Here is a 23,732-nt window from a genome sequence, read left to right on the forward strand (position 1 = left end):
TACCCCTCACTCCCTGGTGGCTCAGACAGTAAAGAATCTGCCTGCAATGCAGGAGATGTGGGTTCGATCCCCAGGTTGGGAAGATCCCTGGAGAAGGGCATGGCCATCCACTCCAGCATTCTTGCCCAGAGAATTCTATGGACAGAGGAGCCTGGTGGGCTGCAGTCCATGGGGTCACAAAGAGTTGGGCGAGGCTGAGCGATTAACACTTTCATTTTCCCTTCACCCTTGGTTCAGCTCTAACTACTGGGTCCCAAAGGCGTCCTCTACTAAGAACCTGCTGGCTTTGAAAAATACCAAAGTGGCTTGGGGGAGTTTGCAAGTTCAGCTCTTCTGCTGTTGAAAGTAACTTGTTACAGTAAATATGATTTTTAGTAATAAAGGTTTGGCCTTTTCTTGAAAGTCAATTAGAAGAAGTAGATTCATCTCTCATTTGCAATCAGAATGGCTTTCTAGAGAGGTAGGGATGGGACAGAGGTCCAGTTATCCAGTGGGAGCTGCCCACGGCCCTGGCATTTCCACAGGCCAGAGCCGAGCCACTGACCATCATTGCAGTTAACAAGGCTGGAGAGCACTTTTCTCGAGCCAGACCTCAAGGGCCCAGCGCTTCAGCAAGACCACGAAGGAGCTGGGGGCCACTGAAGAGCACGGGCAGAAGACCTGGGCACTGCATGCTGGGAAAAAACCAAGGGCTGAAGAGTGGAGCAAAGGGGACTGAAGACAAAGAGCCATGGGGGCAAACAAGCCCAGAAGCACACCGAACCGCCGTCCTCCAGCGGCCAGCCCAGCCCTCTCCACGCCGTTCGCAGCAGGGAGGGGAGCTGGGGGAGAGCTAGGACTTCAGGCGTTAAGACACGTGTGCGTGTAGCGTCCGTGGGCCTCTGGCTTGCTATTCTTACCTTTAACATATAAATAACTAACAAGAAAGCCGAGGTCACAGATGTCTGAAGTGAAAAATCATACAACACTCGACTGCAAGGAATTTTTAAGTCCTACATACAGATTCTAGAACGGTTTATTGGTGAAAGGAGGACTTCTGATATGTAATAGACATTTATACATATGAATTATTTTAAGACAGCTTCACAAAGGCATAACCGACACCTAAGCTGCCCATATTTAAACACAGCACTTGGATAAATCGGGATGTATGTATGCACCCGTGAAACCACCAGCATAACATTTTGAGTAATTAGAGTTGTGTGGAAACGAAAACACAGAATGGAGCAAATGCTGGAGTCGGACGACTAGCATCCTAGTCTGAGCTTCAGTATTTCCCATGCAGCACAGACAGGTAACATCACACACCTCATACCAGAGTCACGCTATGGGCTCAAGGCAGGGTCATGAGTACTGCCTATTTCATGGGACCCCCAACTGCCAAGAGCCCACACTGCGGGAGCAACATGGACTAGCAGGCAGGGCAGGGCTGGGTGTGGGGCACCCCCGGCTTTGCTTTTCCTGACCCCTCCAGTCTCCAGGCTTGTGTGGTGTAATAGATCACGTGTACGCACATGCTTGCTGAGTCACTTCAGTCGTGTCTGACTCTTTGCGACCCCAGGGACTGTAGCCCGCCAGGGGTCCATGAGATCCTCCAAACAAGAATCCTGGAGTGGGTTGCCATGCCCTCCTTCGTGAGGATCTTCCCGATCCAGGGACTGAACCCACATCTCTTACGCCTCCTGCATTGGTAGGCAGCACCTGGGAAGCCCATAATAGATCACATATGTTCCTTTAAAATTTCAGGACATTCTAATGATATCTGTGTCTAAAAGACCACAGCCCAAGTTTCTTTCTAAAATAAGAGGGATAGACAGTGACTAAGACTAACCATGAAGACTGTCAATGCAGGACATCAGGGGTCAGCAGGAGGTGCCCTTCTCCTGAAAAGCTGAGACAGGTGGGGCAGACGACACCTCCCTGCCCTGATCAGGACTCTCCCTGCCTGCGGCTGGGACAATTTCCAGGACTGCACTAGAGGCACAGACAAGCTGGTTGTCAGACTAGGGGAAACAGGAACTGGACCACAGAGGGGACCTCTGGGGCCCTTGAGAGCAAGTCACTGATTGACACGTTCCGGAGTCTGCTGTGACCATCTGGATTCAGTCCAGGGCTGGGGGCTGCAGAGAGTTACTGTTCTGCACACAAGCAATGGACACACAAGAAGGTGTGTATGTGAACACAGAGGGTGCTGCGCTGGGCTCCAATGACGCCCCAGCCCAGCAGGTAGGTCAACAGAGCACCCAGGGGCAACTGCTCTTCCCTGCAAAGCTCGGATGAGCAGAGACTGGGAGCTCTGGGGCCAGACCATCAGGGTGATCCACCCTTGGCAGAAGCCCAGGCCCACACGTGGGCTGTGGGCACAGGGCGAGGGTGGGGATGGGCTCGAAGCGGCAGAGGCTGGTAGCCCTGAGGACAGGGGGCAGCAGAGAGAGACTGAGAGGGCGTAAAAGGGCACCGGAGTGCTCAAACCTGGAGAGGCTGAGGGACAGGCAGATGACAAACATTTCTGAGATAAGCAGCCCCATTTTTATATAGATGAAAACCAGCATTTAAAGTTTTTAAAATAAGATGGAAAACATTAGTCTTAGACAACATGCCGCACACAGACTTGACAATCAGCCAGCAGAAGCCACATGTGCGTTGATAAAGATCGTCTAAATTTAAGCCAATCTCGAATTTAGGCATTTCCCTCCAAATAAACCATTCAGCGGATTTCAAGAAGGCTGTGTTTTGGAGCCACTGAAAAGACCACGTTTTCCTGAAGGAGAAGAGACCTGCAGAGGAGTAACAGATTCCAAGAGGAGAGGAAGGGGGGGCATGACAATCGAGGACACACACACTCACACATGCACACACGTGCACACACACGCACACGTAAACACACCAAGCCTCTTTCGGAGAGTCAGAGCTTGGCCGTATGCAAGGCCAGCCAGATGGGTCAGGGCCCAGAAAGAAGACAAGACAAAGCTGCCCAACAGAAAGCAGGGACCATCCAACGGCTCTAGAACAGTGGGGGCTTCCTCCCGGCAGCCTCTCTCTGCACTCTGCAATTGTGCGGTCTACCCTGATTTCCCAGCTCTGTGTCCTCCACTCTGGACTCACTCAGGTTACTCTTACAAATTGCTTTCTACCCAGCCTTATCCTGGAGAAGGAAATGGCAACCCACTCCAGTACTCATGCCTGGAGAATCCTAGGGACAGAGGAGCCTGGTGGGCTACAGTCCATGGAGTCACAAATAGTCGGACACGACTGAGTGACTAGCACAAAAGCCTTATCCTCTTCCACCGGAGCACTCAGGTTTCCCTTCCTTCTCTACACCATTCCTGGGAGTTGATGAAATGCAGGCTCCTTGACCATGGCAGGCTGTCTGCTTAGGGACGAGGCCACAGAGTAACTTCACCCGTGGAGGACAAACCTCGGAAGAGCAAAGTTCTAGCAGGAAAACCACGGAGCGTGCTCTCGTCCAGACTGCAGAAACCAGGTGCCCGGGTGGCAGGCCTGCACTCTGCACCCACGAACAGTCGGGGAGTCCTTCCGACAACGGGGCGCCAAGGCAGGGTGGGAAATTTCCACAACTGTAGAATGCACAATTTACTTACAATTGATTCAGTTTGTGAAAGTCACAGCATGGCTGCTTTACAAAAGCAGCTCCTCTGTTTTCCTTTATTCTCTGAATGAGCCCAGGCACCCAGCAGGGCAAGGCACGAGAGGGGGTGTTTCAGGATGGAACACGGAGCCGCAGGCACGCTGAGAGGCGGGTCCCGGTGTGCAGGACCCAGTGCCCCATGGGGACTGTGGAAGCAGCACTGTCGCTGGCCGTCGGCAGCTTTCAGAGGGCCAGGCCTCAGGAAGCAGTTTCAGCAGCGCTCGGGGCAGGCCATGGAGGTGAGGTGGGAGGCATTCTGAGAAGAGCAGACACTTGAAGATGCGAAGCAGATGGGCCAGGATGGGGCCTGCGTGGAGAATATGCTGGAAGAGATGTGCCTTAGGCTGATGGAGCCTGGAGCTCGGCTTTAATAAAGGAAGGAGAAGCTGGGGACGACAGGGACTCACGTTTATGGACGAGCGGTCAGGGTGCAGAGCCTGGCCGCTGTGTGAGGGAACTGGATGAGGAGGAAGACGTGACGCCTCAGGGAAGGAGGGAAGACGGGTCTCGTGCATTTAGGAAAGAGGAAGCGATGGGTGAAGACAGAAAACTTTGTCATGAAGAAAACTAAGAGACAGGAGGTACTCAAGATGGTTTTGAACATCTGAGCAAGATGAAATGCCTGGGAACACAAATGTTTTCCTTTCGACGGCTACTCCTGACTTGAAATTTTTTTAAATCTCGGTGCATACGCACACAAACTTTTACAATTTTACCATAAAACTTTACCATTTTTACCTTTTAAAAGTGTTTGGTTCACTGTCCAAAGTGTAAAAGTCCCTATGGTCACCAGCATCTTCTTCCCTTATTAAAGCCGAGCTCCAGGCTCCATCAGCCTAAGGCAGATCTCTTTCAAAGTGTTAAGCACACTCACCTTGCTGTACAGACGTGACCACAGTCTGTCTCCAAAAGTCTTATCTTCCCAAACTGAAGCTCTGGGCCCACTGAAAGCTGCCCCCCCAGTCTTTCTACTTCAAGCCCTGGGAACCACCATTCTACTTTCCATCTCTGTCAATCTGACTACTCTAGGAACTTGAAGCGGAATCGTGCAGTATTCGTCCTTTTGCAACTTAAGTTTATCTCACTTAACATATTGCCCAAGCTTCATCTATGCTGCTGTGAAAGTGAAATCGCTCAGTCGTGTCCGACTCTTCGCGACCCCATGGACTGCAGCCCACCAGGCTCCTCCGTCCATGGGTTTGAAGTGAAGTGAAGTCGCTCAGTCGTGTCCAACTCTTTGCGACCCCATGTAGCCTACTAGGCTCCTCTGTCCATGGGATTTTCCAGGCATTAGTACTGGAGTGGGTTGCCATTTCCTAGTCCAGGGGATCTTCCCGACCAGGGATCGAACCCAGGTCTCCTGCATTGTAGACAGACTGTCTGAGTGCCTCTTTAAGGTGAAGAATATTCCACTGAGTGGATATAGCCACATTCTTTCATCCATTCATCCCTTGATGGACACCTGGGTTGCTTCTACCTTTCGGCCACTGTGAATAATGCTACCATAGATAGGCACGTACAACTGTCTCTTTGAGCTCTGCCTTCATGTCTCTTGGGTATACTTCCAGAAGTGAAATTGTTGGATCATATAATGATCCTGTATTTCATTTTTTGAAGAGTCATCACACTATTTTCCACTGCTGCTGGGTAATTTTCACGTTCCCATCCACACTGCACAAGGGTCCAACATTTCTATATCCTCAGCAGCTCTGGTTCTTTTCTTATTTTCCCTTTTTATATATTAAAAAAAAAAAAAAAACAGTCATTCTGAGGGATGTGAAGTGGTATCTCATTTTGGTCTTGATTTGTATTTCTCTAATGCTTCCTAATGTTAAGCATCTTTCCATGTGCTTACTGAACATTAGTATGCCTTCCTCAGAGAAATGTTTATTCAAGTCTTTTGTCCATTTTTTAATCACATTGATTTTTGGTGTTGTTGAGTTGCAGGTGTGCTTTATATAGTCTGGATAGCAACCCATTATCAGATACATGCTTTGTAAATATTTTGTCCCATTCTGTGTGCTGCCTTTTTACTCTATTGTGCCCCAAATTAAAATTAAAACTTTCAAATTTTGATGAAGTCCAATTATCCCTTTTTCATTGTCATCTACGCTTTTGGTATCATACCCAAGAAATCATTGTAAATCCAAGATCATAAAGTTTTCTCTTTATTTTCTCTTAAGAGTTTTATAGTTTTAACCTATATGGTTAGTTCAGTTCAGTTAAGTCGCTCAGTCGGATCTCCTTGCAGTCCAAGGGACTCTCAAGAGTCTCCTCCAACACCACAGTTCAAAAGCATCAATTCTTCGGCACTCAGCTTTCTTCACAGTCCAACTCTCACATTCATACATGACCACAGGAAAAACCATAGCCTTGACTAAACAGACCTTTGTTGCCAAAGTAATGTCTCTGCTTTTGAATATGCTGTCTAGGTTGGTCATAACTTTTCTTCCAAGGAGTAGGCATCTTTTAATTTCATGGCTGCAGTCACCATCTGCAGTGATTTTGGAGCCAGCAAAAAATAAAGTCTGACACTGTTTCCACTGTTTCCCCATCTATTCCCCATGAAGTGATGGGACCAGATGCCATGATCTTTGTTTTCTGAATGTTGAGCTTTAAGCCAACTTTTTTACTCTCCTCTTTCACTTTCATCAAGAGGCTTTTTAGCTCCTCTTCACTTTCTGCCATAAGGGTGGTGTCATCTGCATATCTGAGGTTATTGATATTTCTCCCAGCAATCTTGATTCCAGCTTGTGCTTCTTCCAGTCCAGCGTTTCACATGATGTACTCTGCATAGAAGTTAAATAAACAGGGTGACAATATAGAGCCTTGATGTACTCCTTTTCCTATTTGGAACCAGTCTGTTGTTCCATGTCCAGGTCTAACTGTTGCTTCCTGACCTGCATACAGATTTCTCAAAAGGCAGGTCAGGTGGTCTGTTATTCCCATCTCTTTCAGAATTTTCCACAGTTTATTGTGATCCACACAGTCAAAGGCTTTGGCATAGTCAACAAAGCAGAAATAGATGTTTTTCTGGAACCCTCTTGCTTTTTCCATGATCCAACAGATGTTGGCAATTTGACCCCTGGTTCCTCTGCCTTTTCTAAAACCAGCTTGAACATCTGGAAGTTCATGGTTCACGTATTGCTGAAGCCTGGCTTGGAGAATTTTGAGCATTACTTTACTAGTGTGTGAGATGAGTGCAACTGTGCGGTAGTTTGAGCATTCTTTGGCATTGCCTTTCTTTGGGATTGGAATGAAAACTGATATATGGTTAAGCCCTTGGTAAATTTTGAGTTAATTTTTTGAAAATGTGAAATATAGCAGAAATTTACTTGTCATCCTTGCACATAAGCCATGCTATTCTTCTCTAAGTTCCAATTTTAGTACACGTTCTGCCAAATCAAGCACTGAAACAAAATCCTTGGAAGAAATGCATTAACGTAAGTATATGAAAATAAGACTGTTTATGATACACTTACTGTCTAACTTGAGGATTCAACGTATTTATCCTGGCTCCACCAGATGCTTTAACTGTCACTGTTTAAGCCCAACTTTGCCTCCTGCGCTCGCAGTGAAGCATTTCCTTAAGGTTCTGACCCTGACTCGCATATGTTTTATAATTATTCTCCAGGCTTATGCCAATGTCTTTCCCACTCTCAGTGACAAACCGACAGGAACACAGCAAGATTTTTAGGTCCTCTTATCAATTTTCCATAATTTACAGATGGAAGCCGTGATGAAGACATTTCAAAGAAGTTAGATATTGATTCATACAAGGGGGTTGGTTTGAAAGCCTTACTTCAAGAGTCCAGACCTGCAGACACCTTCCCCCATCCCTAGAAGCAGCAAAGGATTTATTCTTGGACAAACTAAAGCAGAGAGACTCTCAAGTCAGACACACTGGGGAGAGGATGGAGAACGCTGCGCAGAGGAGGGCAGAGCTGAGGCTCGAGACCGACAGGAACACAGTAAGAAGCAGCATTTCTGAATGTAAGGTGCCCCGCCACCGCCCCAGCTGCCTCTTCCCACGCGGCTGCTGGAACATGCGCTTCCAGTGTCTACTCCTGCGCCCACCCTGCCCTGACAGGAGACAGGAGGGCTCATCCCCAGAACGGACCACGCCAGAGACAAGACCTTCCGGTACTGACACGCGAGGTCACCCCGCGCAGTCACTCTACAGAGAGCTCACCAGACCACGATCTCTGACATCCCTCTCACTTCACTGGAGCTGCCAATTTGCTTTTCAGGTGTCATTCTTAAGTAGGAAAGGATGATGAAGGATAATGCAATAGTTAAGAAAAGTTTCCAACATGGAAGACTGAAGCTAAAATCACGAGCAGTTAAAAGAACCTTGGAAAGAGACCACAAGGAGCAAAAAAAAATCCTTAACACTATAATATTCTCAGAGACAGAAGAAAATATATTACATTCATGGTAAAAGGAATGCTATAAAATGAACAACTGGAGAACAGTAAAGAGTTCTTGGAAAAATAGAGCATTCAAAACTGTAAAAATCAGTGGAGAATTTCAGGGAAAAAATTGAAAAACTCTCAAAAGTAGAACAGAAATACAAAAATAACTAAAGAAGAGAAAAGATAAAAAAAAAAAAAGATTAATTCAACATAGAAAAAAAAACAACAACAACAACAGAAGAAATAATAAGGAAAATAACCCAGGACTGAAGCATATAAGTCTGCTCTTGTCGTTCAGTCACACAGACACCAACTCTGTGTGACCCCGTGGACTGCAGCCCACCAGGCTCCTCTGTCCCTGGGATTCTCCAGGCAGGAATACTGGAGTGGGTTTCCATTTCCTTCTCCAGTAAGTCTCTGAACTGTCTGACATATCACATGCCTGGGACAAGAGAAAGAGTCCAAAAATGCCTTCCCAGAGTTCCAGACACCATCCATAGTCCACAGTGAATTAAAAAGCAATCCTATTGCTTTTGTGGATGGAGTCTGGAACCACTTATGATGTCAGTGTGTAAGTGGCATTACAGTATGGACAGGAAATAAGGGTAACATTTTAAAGTCTATCATCGGCGGAGATCCAGAACAGCATCCAAGAGCTCCCGGAGAAGGAGAGGCTGCAGACAAAGGGAAGGGAGGAAGAATGGTGTTCTCTTTCTCAAGAACTTCACTGGACACTAGAAGATAGTGGAGCAAAGTGTCCAGAACTCAGATGAAAACAGGTGTTCAACCTGGAATTCTGTATCCATTGGAAATATAATGGAAGGAGGAAAAAAGAATCTTTAGACATACACAGTCTCAACATAGTTACTCCAGGTACCCTTTGTCAGAAAGGTACTAGATAATGGGTTCTGACAAAGTGACGGCACAAACCAACAAAAAGAGAAACACGAGGTAGAGAGGGTTCACTGGCATGGCCCAGGTTGCTGATGAAAGCAGCTCCCAGGACCACAGTGTGCAACAGATGTGGCCCTTCCAGTGGGCCAGAGCTGAAGGTGCCAGGAGAGCGCTCCACAGGAACAGACCACGGGGCTGGTGGAGTGCTCTAAACATGTTTGGGATAAATTTGGAAACTGGCTTGTTAGCTGTGATGAATCTGTTACAGCATTTGGGGAAAAGAAATCAAACTAAGATATAGCTAAAAAATAAAGCACACAAAAAACCAAGGTTAATTCTAAGCAAAGGGAAATAAGTTATACAAGATTTAAAAATGGAATTCAGGTACCCTATTTAGCTCAGCTATGAGGAATATTTACATGGACCAAATAATGCAAGTGCCACATGAGTTTGAGTAAACTCCAGGAGTTGGTGATGGACAGGGAGGCCTGGCGTGCTGCGATTCATGGGGTCGCAAAGAGTCAGCAACGACTGAGCCACCAAACTGAACTGAACTAAACTAACAACTGAGATCTCAACACACTGAGCTCACAAGAGTATAGAGTGGAAGTGAGTGTCCTCAGGAGAGGTAGTCCTTGGTTCCATCACAGAATTTCAGCAGATGACCTGATGTGACTGGTAAGAGGTAGGGAGTTGTGATACAATTCTAGGATGAATAAAAGCAAGTCCAGTCTCAAGAAATGAAAGATCACACCAACAAATCCCCTGCTTTGGCCCGGCCACTTCAGCACTACTATTCTCAGTCACAGGGTCTAAGGAGACCACTGGCTGTGTTCAAGCAGAGTCTTGAAATTGGCAAAGAGAAATCACAGGGAGAGCATGTACCGTCTCCTGGAACAGATCTTCCTCAACTTACAACGGGGCTTTCCCCATAAACCCACCATCAGTGGACAATACTATTAAATCTAAAATATATTTAATACACCTAGCCTACTGAACACCATGGCTTAGCCTAGCTGGCTTTAAACATACTCAGAACACGTACATTAGCTTACAGTTGGGCATAATCATCTAACACAAAGCCTGTTTTATAATAAGTGTTGAATAGTTTGTGAAATTTATTGAATACAGTTCTGAAAATGAAAAACAGAACAATTGGAAGTGTATTGGCCTTTTAGCCTTGGGATCTTGTGGCTGACCGGGAGGTGTAGCTCACTGCCACTGCCCGGCATCAGGGGAGAGGAGCAAACCACACGTCCCTTGCCTGGAAAAGATCACGATTCAAAACTGGGAGTACCGTTTCTACTGGACATGCATCACTTCCACAGGATTGTAAAGCTGAAAACTGAAAGCCAAACCATGATAAACTGGGGACCATCTGTAGTCACGGGCTTCCCCGGTGGCTCAGATGATAAAGAATCTGCTTGCAAAGCAGGAGACCTGGGTTCAGTCCCTGGGTTGGGAAGATCCCCTGGAGGAGGGTGTGGCAACCCACTCCAGGATTCTTGCCTGGAGAATCCCATGGACAGAGGAGCCTGGCGGACTACAGTCCATGGGGTCGCAAAAGAGTCAGACACGACTGAGCAACTAAGCACAACATCTGTAGTCTTAGAAATTAAGAATGCCATACAAACCAGCAACTAGATGTTTTTAAATGTAGAAGATTAAAAGAATTATATGGAGAGAGAGAGACTGACTCATTACAAAGAACTTTCTATTGAGCTATTCAAAAATAAAATGTGTTGCCTTGCACTGTAGGGACTAGAACTGGGCCTCTGTTGGGCAGGACAGGAGGACAAAGATACAAGGGCTTTCCTGCTCTGGCTGAGACAGACTTCTAGTATGAAGGGCTGATGATTTCATGCGTTCTATCACTTCTTCTGAACCTTGAGCTAGGAAAGTACGCTTCAAAAATATTTAAGTGTTTGGTAAGAAATGATGTCATCCCCAATCCGTGACTTCTTAACTTGAAAACACTGTATCACTTTTTATTTGCTTCAAGGTAACTGATATGCTTACTCCATGGAAGAAAAGTTATGACCAACCTAGATAGCATATTCAAAAGCAGAGACATTACTTTGCTGACTAAGGTCCGTCTAGTCAAGGCTATGGTTTTTCCTGTGGTCACATATGGATGTGAGAGTTGGACTGTGAAGAAGGCTGAGCACCAAAGAATTGATGCTTTTGAACTGTGGTGTTGGAGAAGACTCTTGAGAGTCCCTTGGACTGCAAGGAGATCCAACCAGTCCATTCTAAAGAAGATCAGTCCTGGGATTTCTTTGGAAGGAATGATGCTAAAGCTGAAACTCCAGTACTTTGGCCACCTCATGAGAAGAGTTGACTCATTGGAAAAGACTGTGATGCTGGGAAGGATTGGGGGCAGGAGGAGAAGGGGATGACAGAGGATGAGATGGCTAGATGGCATCACTGGCTCGATGGATGTGAGTCTGAGTGAACTCCGGGAGATGGTGATGGACAGGGAGGCCTGGCGTGCTGCGATTCCTGGGGTCGCAAAGAGTCGGACACGACTGAGCGACTGAACTGAACTGAACTGAACTGATACTCTGGGGTGTGAATTAAGACCCAAGAGAATTTTCTAGGAGGGATGTTGAATGTGAACCTCTCAACTCTGGGGAGGCTTTTTTGTCACCCTTATTTCCTGTCCACACTGTAATGCCACTTACATCGTAAGTGGTTCCAGACTCGATCCATGATCTACAGTGAATTAAAAAGCAATAGAATCCAGATGCTTTTTCTGGCAAACAGTTTCTTTGTAGTAAACAGAACAGGAAGGACATTCACTGCCCTCTCTACCACACTCAGTCACACAGGAGCCGGATCTTTGTACCCAGTAGGCACACCACCCCCATCTGTAAACTCACTGGCCTATAAATATCACCCACCTTACACATTTTTGCACTTCATTTAATTCATTGATTGTAATGTTAAATGACATAAAGTGAGTATGTTCTAGACAAAAAGATGCTGATATATAAATTAAGAGAAGCTGAGGCTCTAATGAAACTCTTAAAGTTGTTAAAAATTTCCTCTGAGGACTGTTGATTACAATCTTGTCACATTTAGCAACCAATTGTTGGTGCAGAAATTACGGTTCTCAGGGCATTACACTCTTTTCTAAACCTAGAGATTCCAAGATGATTTCTTATGTGGGTGTTAGAGCACAAATTTATAAATTTAATCAAATATATTTCCCTCCAATTTTTTGAGTGGTAAAGAATTAATTACAGGGCTATGTCAGATAATTGCACCAGATTAACCTCATCTTGAGGCTGGATGAACTTTATGGAAATCTGTTTCCAAACATGACCAATGCTGTGACAGAAAGCAGACACGACCAGCTTCCTACTGCATTTTCCATTGTCTGTGAAAACCGGAAGGTGGATTCCTTTGACTTAATTCTGCACAACTGGTTTATAACTATGACACAAGTGTTAAAGTGTTTGTTTTTATTCATATTCATGCCAGAGCAACAACAGGTGAGGCAAGACACTTGTGAAGTCTGGTATATAACAAAGTTCAGGGCCTTTCCTCCTGCTGAGCACGCTGATAAATCAGTTAAGATTATGTCACACCTTTGCAGGTAAAACAACAAAGCCCATTGATCTTATGAACCTTTTCATAAAATTTGTTCAAAAATAAATAAATCTATATTTTGCACCCAGAAGCTTAGTTTGGACAGTCTTTTTACTTGAATTAATATAATATATAATAACTCCTCTTGATTTGATATAAACAAAACATCAACCCAGGTACATCACCCCCTGCTTTAGATAACGAAGTGAATGATCAGGCCCTCACCCCCCTCTCTCTGGATACGTACAGTCCAGCCGAGGAGATAAACACACAGCTATGACTTCAAAGCGGACCTGACCAGAGCCACGGTCACACCAGCCGTGGCAGTTCAGAGTGCCCAGCGGGGGAAGCTGTGGACCTCTCACCTGACGGCAGTGACAAGTCTTGAGACTCACTCCAGACGCATCTGTTTCTCCTTCGTCCACTTCTCCACGTGCATTCTCTCTTCTTCGCTTTCTCAGGAGGTGGGGGTGAGTGCTTTCTATCTAGTATACAATGATCTCTAAGTCCTTCTGCTTACAACGTGCCATATCCAGTGAAAACAGTGAGCCTTCATTGTCCTCTTTCACATGAAATTTCACTTGCTCACACTCAGCAGAAGGACGTGCTCACCAGGGCATAGGCAAGGAGCAGTGGAGCTGGAAATCCAAGCCACGTCTGTCACGCTCCTAAGTCCCCGGAGGGCCGCGTGCATCCCCAGTCTCCCAGTGATCAAAACACACAGCGCTTCCCTGGTGGCTCAGAGGGTAAAGAATCTGCCTGCTGATGTAGGAGACCTGGGTTCCAACCCTGGGTCAGAAAGATCCCCTGGAGAAGGAAAAGGCAACCCACTCTGGTATTCTTGCCTGGAGAATCCCATGGACAGAGGAGCCTGGTGGGCAGCAGTGCATGGGGTCACAAAGAGTCGGACATGACTGGCCAGTAACACTTTCACTTTCAAACCAATTCTGAAAGTGTACGAACAAACAAGGAATAAAGTAAGAGTTCAGTTTTTTTTTTAATTTTCCCTTGGAGGTCAGTCTGTGAATTTCATTCAAATAATAATATTCCTCTGAGAGAAACTGAAAAAAAAAAGAATTTTATTTCACTGAGAAATGCATGCCATGAATTATATAAGCTATCAAGACTAATCAGGCTTTTGGTGTATGCTACAGGTTAAATGTTTGCAGCATATATTTCATCAAAATTAAAAGTCTGAAGATTAGTCAGCAAAACACTCCATTTAAAATGGCCTTAATCTGTGTGCATACACAGGGTCACAAGAGGAAGATTTAATGCTGGGAGACTTTGGCATATACATATCATACGAAACTGGAGATTTTATTTAAATTCATAGCATGATGATGTTGGATCTGGAAAAGACACTATAAGTCTAATCTCCTTCTCTATAGGTTTTTCATCTATCAAATGAGGTTTTAAATTCTTTACTGTTCTCCTCAGAGCCATTTTGAGACCAATAGTGTTACAAATGGGAAAAGGTGGTAAGAACACCAGAAGAGCAATACAGACACAAAATTAAGTTATTATTCCCATAACTATCATTCTGACAGAGCAACAGGCAGGCTATTAGACTGTTGGAAAAAGACTACCTAGAATTGAGGCTTGTAACTTGTCTTTACTAACCTGAAATATCAATAATAATTTATACATAAATATATCTTCATGAGATCCATCTAGGCACTTAGCCTTTGGCTGTGCAAAGGGTAATTTCAAAGTTTCTTTTCTCACACCTACCAGGTACTTGCAATTTCTCTAAGCTATACTTACAGGTATCATTAACGGAAGTTTGTCCAAATTTCCACATTTACTGAAAAATGGCACTAATTAATTGAGGTTTACTTCTATTACCAATAAGTGGGTAGAAGGAAATGCAGCGTGAAAACTGCAGGGTGCAGTCAAGCAGGTTAAACACTCGAAAGCTGGAGACTGTTGATCATCCCTGGAGACGACATCGGATTCCAGGGTCGTCTTTCTCACTGCTGCAGAGGCAGGCTCCCTCTCTGGGGATGCAGAAGACCAAAACGCTGCAGGCTGTTCATTTCAGGGCGTTTCCTGTTCCAAATCCACGAGAATCCACGAGACTCTGCAGTCAGGCGCGAGGACCAGGTTATGGTGACCTTAAGGCTCGGGGCTGCTTCTTCACTCCCTCTTCCTAAAGACGCCCTTCTCTGCTTTGTGACACTTACGAGGAAGGTCAGCCATTTGTACTGATCTCTCCTTAGAGTCTGACTGAAGGCCTCCCTTGCCACCACCTTTTTGCCTCCAGGTTCTTCTTCTGTTGCTTCCCATAAAGACACACTCTCTCTGCCACTACTGACCTTCGCCGTGCGTCCAGCTGGACCTCCAGCTCCATGCCATCATCTACAAAATCTGACATGGCAGCTCGTCCACCTGTCCGGTGAATGAGACGGCTGTGAGTGCGGGGGTTTTGAAGGGCCCTGTCCACCTGGTTCAAGCTACAGAAGTTGAGTGAAATCAGCGCCGTCTGTCTTCTTTAGAGTCTCACTCCTACTGTTGAGAATATGGTCTTGGAAATAACAGCGCTATTTCTACTTGATTTAACACAGACAAGCATATAATATATTGTGCTACTGTGCACGTGCAAGGCAGGGGGAGGAAGAACCAAGGAGCCACACGGTTTACAGGATAAACTTCCAGGGTTTCACAGAGCAAAGACAACGCCTGCCAGGAGAACGCTCACATCCTGCAGTGGTCCAGCTCTTGGAGGAAGCGAGGAAGGAAGCATACCCAACTCCAGCAGTCCTCTGTTCTCTGAAGCGATCAGATACATAAACTTAGAAACATTCTACAGAACTGGAAAACATTATCGTGTTGGGAAAAACATAATGAGGAAACATCAAAAAAAAATTTTTTCCCCTGGGGAAAAGAATTATCCTCAACAGTTAGATGAAAATCTTCAAATTTTTACATTTAGTGACAAACATAGCTAGTCTTATAAGTAAGCAAAATAAATGACTATTCAGATGACACAATTCAAATAATGTCAGCAAAAACCTGAAGAGATGACCACGGGGCTAAAAAAAAAAAAATGAGGAGAAGGCTAGTGGGAGGAGGCTTGCAGAAGCTCAGTGGCTACAAGTCAGAATGCTGCTGGACCAGTCATCCTTGCTGGCTTGTTTGTAAAAGGCAGGGTGGAGGTATCTGGTGGATCCCACCCAGCCTGAGAAGCAGCTTCTCTGGGCAGACCCATCCCTCCCGACATCAGGGCACAGGATAACACAGGACGTCCCTTGCTGAGCTGAACACACAGCACCGTATTTTATAAGAACAGATGCCTACTCAAGGAAAATAAGCCGCAACTCCCCTCTGGGAAAAGTCCTCCACTTCATTTGTGACCCAACTGGAGATTAGGGAGAAGCCCAAATGTGCTCCAAACCAACAAAACAGAAAGCAACCCCAAGGGCAGACGGGCGAGTCTATGGAGAAGAAAACGTGAACGCGCCATCATGTCAACAGACAGTCCAAGGGAAAGGGTCCTTCCGTGGCCCCGGAGGGGAGCGCACGCTGAGGCATCTCTGCCCTTCCAGCCACCCTGCCTCCCGGCCGGAGTCCGTGCTGTGGGCCCAGCACCGGACAGGACATGGTTTCCCAGCTGTGATGACCACACACCAGGCCCCCAGGGATGAGCTGAGGGCTGACTTCACACAGAAGCGCTGACCGCAGGAGCTCCGTAACTAACACGGAGGAGAGTTCTTGATTACTGACACCCGTTTCCTCTTCAGAATCACATACTAAGGTTGCAGCCAAATTTTACTTAACTTTCTGTCATGATTCTTGCTCAGGAGCTTACGTCAGAGGTCAGCATGTAGAGCCTGTCAGAGAAAAGCCGCCCTCAAGTGAATCGGGAGGGACTCGTGCCTGCTGAAGCCAAGGAGCCTTTCCAGGAGTCCAGGGATTTTTAAAAAGTTAATTCTAGGTGTCTCTTCCTCTTCCCTCCTTTCCCTGAAAAGAGGTCAGGGTCCGGGAAGGAATCACTGCAAGAAAGCTGGCCCCAAATTATCCGATGGCCTGCAAGTGTCTCCTGAGCCGGCTCATTGGTTATTTTCCTGAGGCTGAAGCCACAGTGATCTACTCAAGAATTCAAAATGTTTATGAAAATGTGGAGGGAACAGATAGGAGGAAGAGGGCCAGGAGATCAAAAACTGTAAAAGAAATGAATAAATCATTTGCTTTCTTGTCCAGTCACTTGATTCACTGCAAGGAAAAATCTTAGCCTGTTTGTTTATTTAATGAAACATAAGTTCAATAACCGATGTTTCCAAAGAAAAATGAAGACATTTTATTTTGTCCAGCTGCTTTTCATCTTATGCTGCTGAAAAGACCAAAATTCAAAGCTGCTTTGTATGTTTGCAAAAATGAGAAGGGAGGGCAGGGAGAAAGAAGCAAAGGGGATTTAAATTGTTTTCTTCTCAGACAACTGGGCCTTGGTTTTTAGCAGAAAACTAGGCAAAAATCCAACCATTCAAGGAATCCCATGCACCCCCAAGACACACACACTTTTGAGAAGATAAGACAGTGAGATCTACGGCAGTTTGCAGGAACTCTGCTTGTGTGGGATTTCTTCTGAGGCCCTGCACCCCGAAGTAAAAGTTATCTACTGGCAGAATCTCTGAAAGCTCATTAGAGCGGCTGACCCTTTTTCAGGGAGTCTCAGAGTCAACACCGTTGCTCTCATTTTGCCCAGCTACCCTTCTAAGCACCTAAGGAGCAGCTTCCGGGGCACAAGAAGAAATTCGTGGGTCTCACCACGCAGCAGGAGAGGAGGGCACAAACGTCAGCCAGCTCAGAGCTGGCTTCACCCCTCCTTCAGGAGTGACGTGGGCGCTGGCACTGACCCAGCACAAAGACTAGCTCTCCAGCTTCCACTCAGAGTTTCTCCAAAACAATACACGTCCTGAGAAGCGTCGGAAGACAAAGAATCCATTTACAATTCCAACATGCCAGTTTTCACCATGCAAAAAAACTGAATCCCCCCCCCAAATGCTGATATGATAATGACTATAAGAATACCAGAAGAGTTGGAACAGTAAAAAAAAGAAAAAAGAACAAGGATATTGCAATGATAACATATTTAGGCAAAATGCATTTTTAAGCCATCTAAAGTGTAGGTAAGATACATGAGCAAGCTTCAGGAGTTGCTGAGACAGGGAAGCCTGGCGTGCTGCAGTCCTTGGGCTCACAAAGAGTCAGACACGACTGAGCGACTGAACTGAACTGAAGATACATGAAAACGTAAAATACCCTGGAGTAAGAACAGCGAGCAGCCTGGGAGAGACGGTGCCATATCCTAAGACACTCACATCCCCAGTGAAACTTAAACCACCACCTGGGCCAAACAGCTCTGATTTTTAGGGCCCAAGTTGATCTCCAAGTCCTTAGTTTTTGGGACTCTGCTTTCTGTGTTGACTAATTTATATTATGGAATAATTATAAACATTTTTCATAAAAGAACTGTCTTTGAATGACGTGAATTAAAGAGAGGTCAGGGGAAATGGGTACATTTAAAGCTTTCCAGTGAAAATTCAATTTCAGTGAAATTGAATATCAGCCTTCTTCAGAAGCAAAACACTCAAAATACAAAAGATTTTTTTAAAATCCTGATTTCATTTTCGAACTTAAAGACATAAAGAGATAAAGTAAAACAAAAGAATATTTGGATAAATTACTTAAAGCAATAGTTTCAAACATGGAGAGGTGGAAACCTTTTTTTAAAAAAAAAAAAGATTGTGTGAAGAGACACAAGTAAAAAGTAGAAGTGTTAGTCGCTCAGTCATGTCTGACTCTTTGCAACCCCTGGGCTATAGCCCACCAGGCTCCTCTGTCCATGGGATTCTCCAGGCAAGAACAGTGGAGTGGATTGCCATTCCCTTCTCCAGGGGGTCTTCCCAACCCAGGGATTGAACCCATGTCTCCTGCATTAAAGGCTGATTCTTTACCAGCTGAGCCACCAGAGAAGACCAAGAATAAATAATCACCACCTGCTTCTACCGCTGGGAGGCAGTAACCCAACACTCTCCTGACTGGGGTGCTCAATGGGCAACTTTGGATCCAAAGTTTGTGGGGGTCATTGTACTAATGCGATCAGTCTTAGTAAACCTCTGACTTAAGTATGTTAAAACCATTAGCTTGACGAGGGTCCACAGGGGTGATAACTTCAAAGGTGAACATTAAAAAAAAAAAAACTGCAAAGGGGAGAGCAAAAATTGAAAGTGTTCATATCTGTTCTCAGATAACCATGCCTGCCATGGATTATTAGGCAGAAAAAAGTCTCAGGTTATTTTAAGGGCATACCAGACGAGTTGCAGGCTTCTAGGTACCACCACAAGCTGGAGACAGTGGAGCCAATTTTTGCTGTTTGTGATCGAATGACCTGAGAAGTCAAGCTGTGTTTTGAAGGCATATAAAATATGCCACCTGTATGTGTTTTCTGAAAAAATTACTAGAAGTTGCACTCCAATTAAAAGACAAAGAAAAAAAAACAACAACCCAAGCCCACTCAAAACTCAAGACTGGGTTAAAAAAAAAAAAAGTAGGGGACCCTAAGAACAAGTAAAGGTAAAGCTGAAGGAAAATCCTCCTTCCCAGCACTTCCACACCCCTCCTCTATTTCTACCGATGTGTGCCATGACTTTATTTTTCTGGGCTCCAAAATCACTGCAGATGGTGATTGCAGCCATGAAATTAAAAGACGCTTACTTCTTGGAAGGAAAGTTATGACCAACCTAGACAGTCTATTAAAAAGCAGAGACATTACTTTGCCAACAAAGGTCCGTCTAGTCAAGGCTATGGTTTTTCCAGTGGTCATGTATGGATGTGAGAGTTGGACTATAAAGAAAGCTGAGCGCCAAAGAATTGATGCTTTTGAACTGTGGTTTTGGAGAAGACTCTTGAGAGTCCCTTGACCTGCAAGGAGATCCAACCAGTCCATTCTAAAGGAGATCAGTCTTGGGTGTGCATTGGAAGGACTGATGCTGAAGCTGAAACTCCAATCCTTTGGCCACCTGATGCGAAGAGCTGACTCATCTGAAAAGACCCTGATGCTGGGAAAGATTGAGGGCAGGAGGAGAAAGGGACGACAGAGGATGAGATGGTTGGATGGCATCACCGACTCAATGGACATGGGTTTGGGTGAACTCCGGGAGTTGGTGAAGGACAGGGAGGCCTGGCGTGCTGTGGTTCACAGCGTCGCAAAGAGTCAGACACGACTGAGCGGCTGAACTGAACTGAAAGCCAAAAGCCACATTTGCTCTGAAGTCTTTCTCTATTTGAGGTCCCCTTGTCAAATGCATCACTCCCTCTGATCCCAGAGGGCTTTCTGCACTATCCTCTCTACAGCATGCATACAAAGATGTGAGCAAGTAGTTCAGGATTCAGGTACCCAGGCCAGCAATAGAATACCACCCCACTCCAGAAGCTCTGGGGTTTCCCCTCCTTACACCCTACACCTCCAGAGGGAACCATCATCCTGTGGGTCCCGGGGACATAGCAGAAAACGTGACAGGCAAACCCAGCCCCTGGGAGAGACAGACAGGAGAGAAATACCGCCATCAAGCAGGCAGGCAGGTGGTGGGTGCTGTGGGAGTCATGTAGGGAAGGGGCTTGTGCTGTTAGGAGAGGGGTCTGGACTCTCCTGTGCCAAGTAGGCATTTGAGCAGAGACAGGAGGGGATTGAAGGAGGGAGCCTTGAGACTACCTGGGGAAGAGGCTTCAGGGCAGAAGCACCAAGTGCTGCAGTCCACAGACACACCCGAGCAACTGGACAACAACATCACGTACAGCAGGCAGAGTGCGCCTGCGGGGTTGGAGGAAGGGCAAAGACCAGCGTGGCTGGAGGAGAGTGAGCAAAGGATGACTCCAGGGTTTTGCATTAGTAACTGGAAGAGTGGAAAAATGAATTGCTGCCATCAATACATACCAATTTTCTAAAGAGAAAACCTAATAGTTACTTTAACACAGTAAGAGCAAACCAATAAAAATGTCACGTGGGATCAAAGTCTGAGTGCATCTCAAGGATAGTTCTCCAAGCCCTGTCCAATTCTACTGATCCAGGAAATACTGCAGAGCAGTAAAACGCCTACCCTCTAAAGCCCAGACTTCGGTTTAAACACTAATACTGCCACTCTCAATAGTGTAGCAACAGCGAGTCATTTAGCCTTCCTGGGCCTCGGTTTCCTTACCCGCGGGACGGACACACTGCATCGTGTTACTCCAAGGACTGTATGCATTCAGGCATTAGGGCACTTAGCACTATGCCTAGGATGTGGTAAGGGCTCAGAAAGAGTTATCATCTGTATGATGAGCTAGACCTGCAGGAGACTCAGTATTTTCTTTTCACCTGGTATCAAAGGCCAAGGCAAGAAGGAGACAATAAAGGCATGTTTGGTAAATGCCTTTACATTTAGGTAAATGCCTCCACGTTTTTTGTAAAACTGCTACTGAAAACATGCCCATGGTTTTCAGATCCCTTTATGTGAAACTCACAAAATGAACTTTTCTGGATGTAGTTATGACAGGGAAATAAATGTTCTTTTATGAGAAAGTTCATCCTAGCACGGGGTGGACCACACAGTGAGAAGCCTCTCATTTTGAGTTAACTCATCCTGTTGTCTGTTTTGCTATAGCTTTCAGGAAATCTGAAGGTAAGCATGTTCTCATCTGAAGCAACTCAACCAGCTTTCTGATGGTAACGTAGCCTTAGCCCTTCTGTTATTTCATGCTCTCCCTCTCCCTGCTTTACCACCCAGGGATTTCCCAGGGTTAAGCCAACTCCACAGGATGTCCCGGCAGCCCTTCACCTTTTGACAGCTCTCTTACAGGAGCCTGGTGGCATTTTCGCCCTCAGGTCCCTGGTTCCTGGCTACAGTTCTCTGAGATGCCAGTCATCTGTCTGGATGACTGACCATCACCTGCTCTCAAGCCCACAGGTTCTCAGTGCCAAGAAGCCAAGGAAGGCTGTGCTGTTCCAGAAACGGCACGCCCTCCACTTCCTACACTGTTGATCAGGGCTACAGACATGCTTTCTTTCCCACTGCAATTATCCCAGCAAGCCCTGTTCTCATCTCGCTGAAAACTTCACCAGCCATGCCCCATAAAGTCAGAGATATAAAGCAAAAGTGAGCAAGAAGCTAGTCTATTAAGTCTCTTCTCTGAAGACCATGCAGGATGGTGATTTACTTTCTTCTATATTGTTTTCAGTTAAAACCCCTTCCTTGAGCTGGGCAAGGGGGGAAAAGACTCTTCCTATGTTTCTGGCTGCATGTGTGTGAACTTGTTCACGGGATAATCTGATATTCTATTTTCAGTGTTGGGCTCCCTGGTCCTCATGTTCCATTAAACTGACTCCCCCACTAACCAACTAGCTTCCACAGTGTGCAAAAGTGTTGTCGGGATAAATGGCAAGGTCTACAAAGTGCTTGGAATTCTCTGAATAAAAAGAACAGTAGAAGAATAAAGCATTAGCGTGTTATTCTGCTCATAAAGTGTGGGTGGAATGTGCAAAGAGAAACCATGTCAAAGATGTAAGGAAACTTGAAGTCTGAGACTTTAAAAGGCTAAGGTTATTAAAACACCCAGTTGTTTGACAGGAGAAAATTAAACTGTTCTCCTGTCTCAAAAGATGGAATGCCACTTTCTCGTTACTTTCTGTACCTCACAGCCTCTTCTTCCTGCACCGAGCTTTCAGAGGAGCCAAGAAAGCGCGAAATGTGAAACACTGCTGTACAGATGCAGCAGAAAACGACAGTCTGATCACGAGGGGGAGAGGAACAATGCTTTTTTGCCAAAAATAGCATCTCTAGCCATGGGTTACCTGTAGGTCCCAAATGCAACAGTCAGGTGCCCAGGCAATGTTGACCTCTTATTCGTGGATACAGCATGAGGCTTTGGGTCCAGGCAAGTTAGGGAAATGAAGCTGAGACATCAGCTTAGACCTGGGACTCTACATGGGCTGCATCCCCACAGAAAAGGAAGCTAGAAGGATCTATTCACTGGAAAGAGAGACTGCAGGCAGCACATGCTTCCCTGGTCTCTCGGGGAAAAGAAAGATCTCTGAGGAGTAAAATGTGATGACTGCATGGATTTGGGATCTAACTTACACTGTGTCTGTGCGGTGTGGGAACCCACCCCCTGGGGCAAAAAAAAAAAAAAGCCTAAGGATGGTTCACAGGGAGGTGCTGCTCCTGGGCCACCTGCCAAAAGCAAACTAATACCCATCTGGAAGAACGTGGCCACCACCTAAGCCACACATGCTTCCCGGTGAAAAGGTACCAACATGAAAAATGACCAAATGGGAGACAAATACACACCGAGGCTATGTACATACAGCAAACCAGAGACTAGCACTCCCCCTACTTCAAGAACTAGGACAAGAGGGGAAAATGACCGGTGTACTCAGAGTTCTTAGATAGGAAGGAACTGGGAACCACACAGCCAAACGTCATGAAGAAAGAGGCGGGCAGATTTGAAAAAGAACCGAATAACAGCTTCTGGAAATGGACATATAGTCACTGAAAACAGAAAAAGAAACAAGCAGCATATTGGATGACGGAGACGAGAGAGGCTGAAGCAGAAGGTGGAATGGAAGACTACCGAGAACACAACTGGACCAAAGAGTCAGGACACGGAAAGGAACTGTTAAGAGACAAGGCTGCCAGCACGTGCCCAGTCTGAGCACCAGAGGAGGAGATAGGGAGCACGGCAGAGACGGACGCGAGGGCAGACTGCTCAGGACTGTTGAACGTCAAGACCTCTCATGTCGGAGGAGCGCACCAGTTCCTGGCAGGATAAATATCCACACACCTGATTATTAATTCTGCATTCTTCAGGGGGCTCCAGAGAAACAGAATTAATAATACACATATAAGGAAGATTCTTATAAGGAAGTAACTCATGAAATGATCATCTGTCCCAGTTTGGGTGTGAGGGTTGGAGGCTGCTGTGGACACAGGAGGAGCTGACGCTCCAGCCGAGGCCACAGGTAGGATTCGCTTAGGGAGGGTCAGTCCTTCGTTCCCATCAGGCCTTCAGCCAATCGGATGATGAGCCCCAGCCACCCCCTGAAAGTGAAAGGTACTCAGTCGTGTCCGCCTCTTTGTGACCCCATGGACTATACAGTCCATGGAATTCCCCAGGCCAGAATACTGGAGTGGGTAGCCTATCCC

General features: G+C 45.9%; 1 non-coding gene across 1 annotated transcript; it reads right to left on the bottom strand.

The window, feature by feature from the left end:
• Window positions 1-6,956: 6,956 nt before the first annotated feature.
• LOC120863145 lies at window positions 6,957-7,060 on the bottom strand. Its single transcript, XR_005720944.1, has one exon. It is a non-coding gene; the product is annotated as a U6 spliceosomal RNA (small nuclear RNA).
• Window positions 7,061-23,732: the final 16,672 nt, after the last annotated feature.

The sequence above is a fragment of the Oryx dammah genome, unplaced genomic scaffold (assembly GCF_014754425.2).
Source record: "Oryx dammah isolate SB20612 unplaced genomic scaffold, SCBI_Odam_1.1 HiC_scaffold_4, whole genome shotgun sequence".
Lineage (NCBI taxonomy): Eukaryota > Metazoa > Chordata > Mammalia > Artiodactyla > Bovidae > Oryx > Oryx dammah.